The sequence below is a fragment of the Oryzias latipes genome, chromosome 23 (assembly GCF_053564925.1).
Source record: "Oryzias latipes strain Hd-rR chromosome 23, Olatipes_Hd-rR_3.1".
Taxonomy (NCBI): Eukaryota; Metazoa; Chordata; class Actinopteri; order Beloniformes; family Adrianichthyidae; genus Oryzias; species Oryzias latipes.
Genome location: NC_136259.1, coordinates 24,505,027 through 24,516,593, shown reverse-complemented (window position 1 = coordinate 24,516,593; position 11,567 = coordinate 24,505,027). Strand labels below are relative to the sequence as shown.

Sequence of the window (11,567 nt, the reverse complement as noted above, 5' to 3'; positions counted from 1 at the left end):
TTAGAGGCACCTCTTCCATTAGCCATTCAGTCACACTTTAAAGCATCAAGTGATCTTTCTTCAGGGGCAAACAACTGAGATCTTTTTGTTCGACACGTTTTGCATACCAGCAGCCGTGTTTAATGGATGGAGCATGCTGATGATCACAAGAGGGGGTTTGTCAAAATCTACATTTTTATTAAAGTGGTGGAGGGATTATTTTCCAAATTCTACATTTGGTTTTGCCAATTTAGTTGGTTTTAAGAATGTATTATGCTAATCTGAAAATGAAAAATGTCACCACTTCAGCTGGTGTTACACTACCCTGACAAAAGTCCCAACATTTTCCTGTTAAAACAATGAGCAAAAGTTAGATATTGGTGATTCATCTGATCCTGGAGGAACCATATTGTTCTCAAGCTGCCAATGGAACATTGGGTCGGCTCCACACCTTACATGTACTCTTTGGGTCATGGCCTTTACTGAGGTGCACTGGGACTATGGGGTCCAAGCCCCCTTCTATGGTCTCTGTACAACCTGAGCAGAAAGCTGGTTCTTATTGTCAGTGGCAAATGGTGTATAATTATTTAACCCCTTTCCCCCAGGACAGATGCGGTGTTCAGTGTCTTGCCCAAGGACACTTTGACACATTAGCAGGCAAGGTGGGAACTGAACCCACTGCCCTGCAATCAGAGGTTAACCCCTCTACCTTTGCACCACAGCCATAGTATATTTAAGCAATGTTCTCAATGCATGCTGGACTCTGGCAGAGATGCCCCTTTTCACCAATTTATGGACAACGTTTCTACAATCTTGAGGGACTGAGTACACAGGCAAAGCATTCGTTTACTGGTCAACATGCTGAAGGTTTGGACTCTCACCTGTGAACATAAGCTTTGGGTCCTAGATGTTTTTTTTTTTTAAATCCAGTGTCAGAGCGCCCCCGTAGAGTTAAGGTTAGGAGCTTGGAGTAGAGCTGCTGTGGCTCTACCATAAAAAGAAACAGCTGATGGAGCTCGGGCAAGAATAGTTCTCATTGAAGAGCTATTCTATGGTATGTCCCACTGGCTGGGGCTCTTGAGAATACCAAGACACTCCACTGGTCTCGGATACCCTCGAGGTTCTGCCACAGAGCTGACGGAGGTCCGGACATCTCTGCTGAGATTACTGCCCTGGTGACCCGGCTTGGGATAAGCCATAAAAGATGATTTGAAGTTAGGTTTTACTAGAATCAAAGAAAAAGAAAAAGTCCCAACTCTAAAATCTTGCGCAATTGTAGTGTTAGGGACAGTTACACGATGTCTCAATGAACTTTCCTTCTGGTCTAAACCTATTGAGAAAAGTACATTATTTTTTCTTATCTAATACAAATGCATAACAAAAATACAATTTTTGAAACCCATGTAAATATTTTTTAACAGGCTGTTCTCTTCATGTCATTTTATTTCCTCTTTCTTGAACTCCTTACCATGTTAGGTGCTCAATATTTTACTCGATATTCACTGGATAACAGTGCAGCATCATTTACTTTCCTCTCTGTCCTTTATGGCGTATGTTTTCATTATTATTTGTCGTAAGCAGTTTGGAAAACGTCAAATCTGGAAAGCTGTGGTTGCATCAGACTCCTGATTTAGACGTGTCATTACAGATCATGTGGTTAGTTTACAAATACGAGAAGAAAACTCCAGAAAAAAACAAACAATTTAAATGATCTAGTACGTTTTCCATTGAGTTTTCTACGTAGTATTATCATATAATATTGTGTGATGTGGGGGTGAGTATGTGTGAGTCTGAAGAGAATAGAACTATTTGTTTTTAATAACATGCCGGAGCAGAGGGATGTGTAGAGGCGGAGAGTTGGATAAATAACGTCGGCACTCGACATCCTCCCTCCATCTTTCTGGGTCCTGAGCTTCAGCTTATAAACCTTTAATATGCTGACTGTTGACACCCCCCATATTCTAAAGTGGTATTTTAGACTGGGCTTGAAGTCCCTTTCCATTTAAAAAACTAGGATTTCAGACTTGGAGATGCTAACGTTGGTCTCAGCTGTATCACAAAGATGGTTGTGATGCAGCTGAACCAGCAAGACCACATCATTTGCTAACAACAGCTGTGTGTAGCTGTGTGGCAGAGCAGTCATATACCAGTCAGAGGGTTGGTAGTTCAATTGCAGGCTACCCTGGTGTCCAGGAGCAGGACACTCCACCCCACTGCCCACTGCTGTCTGCATTTCAGCACGGATTGCTGCTCATTAGCAAACTCAGATGGTTTTGACTGACTGAACACTCCGGAACCTTCTGAATGTAACCCAACTGAATGGATCAACTGAAGCGCTGAACCCAAGTCAGTGAGGTCCACAGTCAAGTTTCCATCCGTCTCATCTGCTGGTGGAGTTCCATCCAATCTCTGGAGACCAAAAGACCTTCCTTCTTCATGCCACAAGAATACAGCCAAAGACAAAGTATTTATACTTTTCTGGATGAAATATTCACATTTTGTGAGTTCAAAATAAAAAGAGTGTCAAATTTCATGATATTCTAATTTATCAAGATGCACCTGCGTTTGTGCATCATTGCTGAGTTTGATTGGGTTGTTGTCGGGCAGAGTCATGATCTAATTGAGCAGGTAGCAGACTTTGATAAATATTGTTGATGAGTGCTGCCAGTAGGGGGGGGGGGGCACGTAGAGGAGGAACTGTCAGACAAAGACACAGGTACCATCCTTCATTTCCCTGCCTGATTCTTCTCTGCACTCACAGGGAAGATTTCAGGGCCCCACTGGTTCCCTGTTGATTACACCATTGTCTGCTGGGGCAGCAGAGTGTGCTGCAGCCTTCCTCCCACTAATAAAGGGTTTACCTCCAATGGTGCACTTGATGGAGTTGTTGAAAAGAGCATCCAGAGTTTAAAACAACGGGGAAAGGAAGTTAAAACTAACTCAGAAAGGTTAGATATAGCATGTTAACATGCACAGCACGCAAAAACACATGCATGGGGTTTGCAGGTGATATATAAATCCTATCATAAGATGTCCACATGAACTACACTCTGTCTAATTTCCTCATCTCTGACAGTCAGGAGTGCGCACGTATCACGTGAACAGCGCAAACAGTAAAGACAGGCGTGGACTGTAGAGGAGCGGCGTGACTAAAGGCCAGGCTTGACCTCACTCTGACCAATCTTTCTCATCACCAACAGACGACTTCAGACGCTGTTCCAAAACTGCTTTTGCATCAGAGGTTTTCTCTGTTCAGCCTTCAGGACTGCTCCAACAGAAATGCTTAAAAACACTTCCTTTTCTGGCTAATTTCAGTTGACTGAACTGCAAGTGGAGCGTTTTAATTCACCATGAACTAAGTCTGCCAATCAAGCATTTTAATTCTATCAATATTAACTGTTACCCTATTTCCTTCTATTGTCAAGCTCTGCTGTCAGGCTGGTCCAAGAGAATTAATAACTATTATTCCTATCTTTAAAACCGGACTTAATGATGACTTACACATGAGTTTGTGTGCACACGTGTGGTCTTTACTAGTCTTGTAATTAAGTGGCATTTAACAGACTGTTCTTGAAGGGAGTGAAGTCTCCAGAAACGGAATGAGGCTCTGCAGTGTATAATCAGTGAATCTGTCAGGGCATATTACCAGCATCTGCTCCCCTGTCCTGCGATTTCTGCATTATGTTTCAGATTTCATTAGATGGCAATATCTGAGCTGAAATAATTGAGCAAATATTGGCCCGGGGGATCCTCGATCACCCGCTTTTGTGACACCTGAAGAGAACATTATTACACATCTGTCAAAAGGAACGTAAACGTGGAGCCAGGCTCCGCCTCCCAGCTGGCAAATGAGCAAACGTGGAAGCAGCATGGAGGAGAAAATGAACGAGAGGACAGATCATGTTTGACAGACAGGAAATCAGAGGAGGACAGTCCTGATGAGACAGACTGAGGAGGGAGGAGAGGTCACAGATGGACGGAGGGCGGTGCGCCAACTGGAACTGGACTGAAGGTGGCAGAAAACGAGTGGAAGGATGGAAGAAAAGGAACCAAAGGAGCTGAAAGTATATGTGACCACAAGGGTTTAGTCCCAACTGCCCCTACATGTAGATATGGACTGTTTGCAGGCAAAAGAAAAAAAAAATAGAGGAAAGTTTTACAATTGTCTTGATGGAAAAAAGATAATGTAATTATTTTTTTTATTCATACATTTTGGCCGACAGTCCGAAGCCCATTAATTGGCAAAATTCACACAGAGAAAATAGAAAAAGATCCTAAAGTTTAGGAGAACTTGTTAGTTTCGGACTCCACCTACTAATCAACGCCTCATGGGCCAAAGCTGACTTCTTGATTGGTTGATGGGACACGTCTTCCTTGCCAAAGTTCAGATATTTTAACTCTGAATGTGCTACGATTGGATGACCTCTGACTTAACATTGAAACTGGACGCCCTTTTCACATTAAACGTAGCTTTAGCCTTCGATTACTTTACGATACACCTACCACATTCATGACAATGGGAGGTTCCATGTTCACATGCCTTGAAGTGGCCATTTGAGCCTCAAGGGAAAACTCTACAGCACTCGTCCGGGTTAACCCTCTTGTATGTGACTAAGGCTTAAAGGAGGGAAAAGCATCCTCCTTTTCTTTCCTAAGGCAGAGCGACTGGAAGGAGGAGGCCTGTGGAATTCAGAAAGCACGCAGGGAAAAGGCAGAGCGAGGTCTTGAGGATGTTCACACGGGGTTGTAGCGGAGACAGCAGCCTAGTGCGTCACGCCTGACTAGCTCCACAACATTCAAGCCAATTAGAAGAGCCAGTTTTTATTGTGAGATAAAGCTCGTCCTCTTCTGGCAGATTGGGTGATAGATCGCAGACAATCACGCACACGCTTCACACCCAACAAGAAGCGCGAAGGCTCACAAGTCTCCATCTGGACTGTCCGTAGCTCTTTCCTTTTCATCTCATCTTTCTTTTTTTGCAATCAGAGACATTCTGTCTCCTTCATAATTTGGCTGAAGCAAAATCCCTGTTCAATAAAAACCAAAGCTACACATGGAGGGAAAAGGCGGAGCAGAACATGGATGGATGGATGATTTAATATGTCTTCGCGCTCTCATATCTGTGCTTGTTTTAATATGAATAGCTACTTGTGGAAGGGAACGAATTCAAAGCCACTCTGAGAGCAGAATTATTGGCTGAAGCCATGAGTGGCAGGCTCCATATGTGCCAGAGCAGCTCTGCGGAGGATGTAATAATAAAGTCCAGGGGGAGGTCGCACGTTGAAACAACTGTGATAGAAGTACCCCAATTCATAATCTGGTTCTGTGCAACCTACATTACCAATCCCCAATCCTTCATCCATTTCCCCCATGCTCTTCCTCTACCTTTACAGCATTGTTTGCCATACTACCTTTAAGTGGACTCTCTGGAAATCCAATGAAGGATGTTGAAGGAGCTGGAAGTCTGCAGTAAACCAGATATCAGCTGTTTTCCTTCCAATCTTCACCTTTGCGGCCGTGGTGCAGTGGAAGGGCGGTCGACCCCTGATTGGAAGATTGCTGGTTCGATTGTTGCCTTGCCCGCCCATTTGTCGAAGTGTCCTTTGGCAAGACATTCAACCCCACCTTGCCTCTAGTTAAAGGTTTGTGCCAGTGATTTTAGTTATTTTCTGATATATGTTGAATCGAGCAATAATAATAATAATAATGGATTAGATTTATCTGTGCTTTTCCAGACGCTCAAAGCGCGTTCATTGTGTCCATTATTCATTCACTCCTTATTCATATTTGGTGATGATGGAGGCCACACTAGAGGCAGGGAGGGTGAAGTGTCTTGCCCAACGACACAACAGGTGGCTGGGGGGAGCAGAGATCAAACCACCGACCCTTCAATCATTGGACTACCTGCTCTACCGCCTTAGCCGCTGCCATCCCAACCATCAAACTCACAAACAAACCCAACCAACCAACCAACCAACCAACCAACCAACCAACCAACCAACGCATTGTTTTGACTTGAAGCCACAAACAAAGTTATCCTCCAAGTTTTTAAAAGTTACAATTTTTGCTGTTAAGTCCATTTTGTGATGACCAGCAACAGAGAGGTTCATTTTTATTCTCAGAGATTTTATACGAAACACCCTGTAGTTCCTGTTTGCAGAAAAGGATTAAAGGATTATTATTATGTAAAAGGAATAAGCAGGTAAATGAACTTATTTAAATGTGTAATAGTTTAATCACTGCCTAGGAAAAGACTTTCATGTTGCAGATTTGATTTTTTTCTCAGCTTTACTCCTTTTTTGCAGATCTCCCTCAACAAACCAGCTGTCTGTCATGAAATGTGCATTTTTGTTGAAAATGAAAAAGCAAGAATTCAATTTGGACTCAAACCGATATTCCACACATTAATTCTGTTAAGTGTTGCAAAGCCACTTTTCTCTGCGGAGTTGCGGAGTTGCAGAGCAACCCCCCTCCAAAATGCTGAGAGCTCTCTGTTTACACACTCTCCTTCTAGCTAACAATGGACAGTATCTACAAGAGGACGGAGTAGAGCAGGGAGCTGGTGCCTGCCCAGCATATGGATCTTCTTCAACTGACATTTTTTCGTGTTCTTCTAATTTGTTATGATTTAAATAAAGAAATGCTCGGAGATACAATTTTAAGTTTACTTATCTTTAGATATGTTGTCAAAGAAATGCCACAATAACATGTTAAAAACTCCCAAAACAGCATTTTTATGCGATTGGGTCTTTAAAGGATTAAAAAGCCTGTGGATGTTTACAGCCTGATGGTAGGAAGTGATGGACTTCCATGCTTGATGACCGTGTTTCTTCCTGCATCTCTGAGCATTTTTGACCAGGCGATGTACAACCGAAGAAGACTATAGATTACATGTGTAATCAGGATCATAATTGCTGATATTAATTTTTTTATGCTCTTCTCGATGAGGTTTCATTCATGAGGTTTTTTAAATAGTTATAAATAAAAAAACTGAAGTTGTCTCGTAGAGAGAAACCTTGAAGTGTTTTGTAACTGAAATCCTCTGAAAACCGGTAATAACCATTAACCAATGCTAAATTACACTCCTGGTGGCGACTTGGACAACCCGGTATTTTCCCCTTGAATAGTGCTGCACTTGAAGAAACAGAGAAGCCTAATGACACATCAAAGAGAGTGTAGCCTCTGCATGCCTGTGACCCAGATTCAAGAGATGTAGGCTCAATTATTATGCTGTCAAAGGTGTGTGTGTGGGAGCCTATGCGTGTTCCTGTTTTTTTTTTTTCTTGGCGTGGGTGTGCAGAAATGAGCCCCCTCTCGCATGTCCCATTGAAGTCACTGCTTTAATTAAAGCATGAAGAAATGTAAAATGGATGGCCCCCAGGTTTATCGCTTCTTTTCTTACATTATTAAACAATCTCGCGCCAATAAGGAGCTGTAAACAAAAACAAACCATACCAACGCTTATTTTTCATCTCTGCACAGCCGCTGACAAACTAGACCACTTCAGACCTGCGTGAATGCAGCCTCATTGTTCACAGCGGCCATATCTGGTCTCATTTCCAGACTCTTCAAGCGTAATGGCTGCCACGCACAGACCACTTTAGGCTGTTTGTCCTTTAAATCCACAGTCTGGATGGAAAGGTTCAGTGGGTGGGGGGACACGTCGAGACTCAGGTCTGGGCATCTCAACTATAAAACAACTCAGAGGAGAACCTTGTTGAATTGAGACATGTTTCACGAGGTCACGTCTCAAAACGTTTTAGAGTTTCTTTAGATTCAGGAGGAACAGTGATGACATCATCAATGCTAACATTGGGAGGAGGTGGAAGTCTGCAGTAAACCAGATATGAGCTGTTTCCTTCCAGCCTTTGCCTTTGCGACCATGGTGCAGTGGTAGGGCGCTCGAGCTCTGATTGGCAGATTACTGGTTCAATTCTTGCCTTGCCCGCCCATGTGTCGAAGTGTACTTCCTTGGGCAAGACAGTGTGTGGATGGGACTGTGACTGTACAACACTTTGGGCCTTCGAGGAAGGTATAAAAGCGCTATACAAACGTACGACATTTGGTTTCGTTGCTTATCACGGTTAGTTCTGAAAAATAATATATTCAAAGAAAGAAAACAAAGACAAAGTATCAAAACTACAAAAACATCATTGGTTGTAGGAATTTTGCCTCGACAAACTTCACTTTGTTTATAACATTTAAGCTTTCCTAAAGCTTTGCACCGAGTTGCAACACTTACTTGTTGGAAGACCACTCCCCTACCGAATGAAAGGCCGCTACACCAAATCTATCAATCAAACATTTGGACGTTGAATGTGTAGGCCAGCAGGCTCCACCTACTTTTAATTGAGGCGTCTGATTGGTCAGTTTATAACTTGACGTAGAGAAAGAATATCATGAAAAAAATGCAGATTATAAAGGAACATGTAAAAAAAAGTAACAGATCAAAAATGATTATCTTGACCAATAGAACGACTAACAGAAATAACAGCTGTTAATTTCTCTATAGAAGTCTATGGGATTTTGGCTTCTTGGAGCCTCTTTCTTTTTGGAAAGCCAGGGGGAGGAGTCACTTAGTCCAATTCTAACTTTTCTCAGCTTCAGAATCTGTTCGAATTAGTTGCTTGAATGGTTGAAAAGGTACAGTAATTTAAAGAATGATCAGCTCAGTGTTAAAGGGTTAAAAGCTTCTTGCAATGCATGGTGGCACATTTTACATATCATGTCCACAACAATAGTTTTAAAGACATAGATGTTGACAAGTCTTCAAACTCCCTGCAACATTGCTAAAGTGAACTTAGCTCCAAGAGACAATTATACAAGAAACATCGACAGAAACGTCGTCAGATTCTTTTCCTGATCCATTAATGTTTAATGTACATGTGAGATCACATGTGTTTGTGATGTTCGAAGTCTAAGTCATCTCACTTCCATGTAAAGATTCGTCCATCTTCTTTAGTCCTGCGCAGGATTATGGGAATGCTGGAGTCCATCGCAGCTACTGAGAATTGAAGTGGGATGCATGTTAGACAGATTGCTAGTCCACACGCAAGTCACAAACACACACCTGTACATCTAATTCTGTGCGCTGTCTTGTGTGTTCCAGATGACCCAAGCCCCCCACGTCACCGTTGCCTTGGATAGCACAAGGACAGTCACCTACCAACCTATGAAGCAGGATATTTTTTAGCAGGAAGTCATGCATGCACAGGGAGAATATGCAAACTCCAAACAGAAAAGACCTAGCTGCGTTTCATGGCATCACTGTGTGCAACCGCTACACCACCGTGCACACCCTATGAATAGATGATCTTTTCAACTTTAAGTGAAAACCTAAATCTTTGCTAGTCAGTATATAGTGATTGTGACGGTGTAGAACCGTCAGCTGCCGCTGCAGGCGCACACGCATGCACACACGCTCGCACACATACACACGTGCGCATAGACGCGCACGCTCGGACCCGGTAACACGTCATTTACATCAGCTTACCCTTTTCATTCCGTCCCTATCCCTCTGCAGGTAGCCCTGGGTGCACACTAGGTTGCCGACTCACCATCCCCATGCATACATTAACACGAAGCACACACGACGCCAACATTAACGTTGGTTTGTTTACCCGGAAGTAACCCGGTAACCCGGAAGTGGTCATGGACACCCTGGGTCATGTGACGCATCGGTCACTGTTTGTATTTATTTTTATTGATGATTATTGTTATTTCTCTGTACACGACACAGAATGTTTAGTTGAATGAAACTGTTTATTCCTGTATGTTTATGTTCTTGAACAATGTAAACACTTGTCCCTATTTTCTCTTTGGACTGATGGAGAGCAACGCCCAGGAGGAGGGGCTTACCACTTAAAAGAGAACCCCATACAGCTGTCAGTGTGGGAGTCTGAGTGGAGAAGTTGGAGAGTCTGAGAGGAGAATTTGGAGTGTTGGATTGGAGAAGTCTATGTTGGTTAACCTTTGTGGAGCAATTGGTGTGCTCTGTTCTTGCATTAAAGTCAAGAATACTTTCACCTTGGCGCCTCTGCCCAATCATTCCCTGGTGGGACCCACGACAGTGATATATTCCAACATAACCATTAACATTGGCTCTCACAACATTTTAGGACATCGGGCACCAGCAGATTGAAGACAATAAGTGTTGGGGTTAAAGTCTGACTTTATCAATTCAACTTATACCCAAAGTTAAACCTGGTTTATGATATTGCGCTAGAGACATTTGCTTTTATTTGCTCATATCTGTAACTCTTGGTCTTCTGGAACCAGGAAGACGATTTTAAACGTTTACAGAGAGTCCAGAACTTTCCTGCTCCCTTTTAAACACTTACAAACAGGAGCTGATTAGACTATCTTTAGCATCTTTGCTCTAACTCCCAACCCCTTTTAAAATGTTCTTTTCTTCTCTGATCCAAGCCTACAACCCACACACCCAAGACCTACACAGGGGTTCAACTTTGTAATCCTTGGAGTAAATTTCTTTGTGTTTTATCAAATTTTTTTTTTTTTTACACAGCCTTTCGGGGACTGTCTGTTGGTAAAATTTGCCATGACATAGAAATGGACCGTGGAAGGGTCAAACTATGTTTGGACTGCAGATACACAGTGGCAGCAGCAAACTTGCTATTTTTACAGTGTACATGACTAGCCTGAAGTTTAGACTGAAGCCTGATGCAAAGGAACCAGACCAGATGTTTTAGTGAAAACGCCTGGTGAGTTCTATGTGTCTTCTGAATCTTTGCCTGAAAGGCGTGTCTTCATTTAAGAGTTTTTAAACCAAAAGAAAACATTTCCAGTGATCTGTAGTACTGGTTGTGAACTGTAGGTGTCAGTGTAACGTGTTTGAAAATGGCTGAAAGCAAACAGGAAGTTCTGTACTCTGCTGTAAAAGTTATCAAAGTCGTTTCTCCAGGATAAACTAACAGGAAAGCTTCTCACCACATGACTCGTTAGGGATTTTACTCTCAAGCCTCAGGTTTGCTAACTTACTAAAGACAGAAACAATCTTTTTTTTATGACGCTGACGGAACGCTGGGATTGGAAATGAATTGCTGCACAACCAATCATAATTTTTATTTAATTGCCAACTGAAGAGAAAACATTTAGAAAAAGGCATTAGCTTGATTGCCAGAATTGTTTTGACTTTGCCCTGTTGCATCAAATTATTTTAATGACTTTTATCATTTAGCCGAAATCTATTTTTTTATGTCTGCAAATGGCAGACTCTCTACTTAGTGTCATTTGTGTGACGATTGTGGTTTATTAGTGGAAATGAATGAATCTATTAGCAGGGCAGGGGGCCCATCAGTGCAGACCTGCCTGCAGCTGCCTGGCGAGGCTTCGCGCGATGATATGTCTCCTCTTAGGGCAAGTTGGTTTAATACAAGCGCACACATGTGGCTTGTCAGAGATGGAAAAGATACTGCTGCTGGCTTATCCCAGCCTCCAGCCGCTTCTCAGCTCATGATGGCAACTTAACCACCCACTGTATCCACAGCTGAGGTAACGCCGGAAAGCAATAACGCTGATACCGTAGGTTAAAGGTGCCAGATTTTGACAAGCTATGTCATCATTATCAA

The 11,567-nt window shown here is 42.6% G+C and overlaps 1 protein-coding gene across 7 annotated transcripts in view; it reads left to right on the top strand.

The window, feature by feature from the left end:
• Positions 1 to 11,567, top strand: part of LOC111946946 (uncharacterized) — a 508,119-nt gene that overhangs the window by 320,792 nt on the left and 175,760 nt on the right. For 3 of the 7 annotated variants that reach the window (XR_013653694.1, XR_013653697.1, XR_002872799.2), the window contains one exon: positions 9,089 to 10,004. The exons of the other annotated variants lie outside the window; for them this stretch is intronic. The gene's annotated coding sequence lies outside the window, so the exon portion shown is untranslated. Of the gene's footprint in view, positions 1 to 9,088; positions 10,005 to 11,567 lie in introns of those variants that run through there. 7 annotated transcript variants of the gene reach the window in all.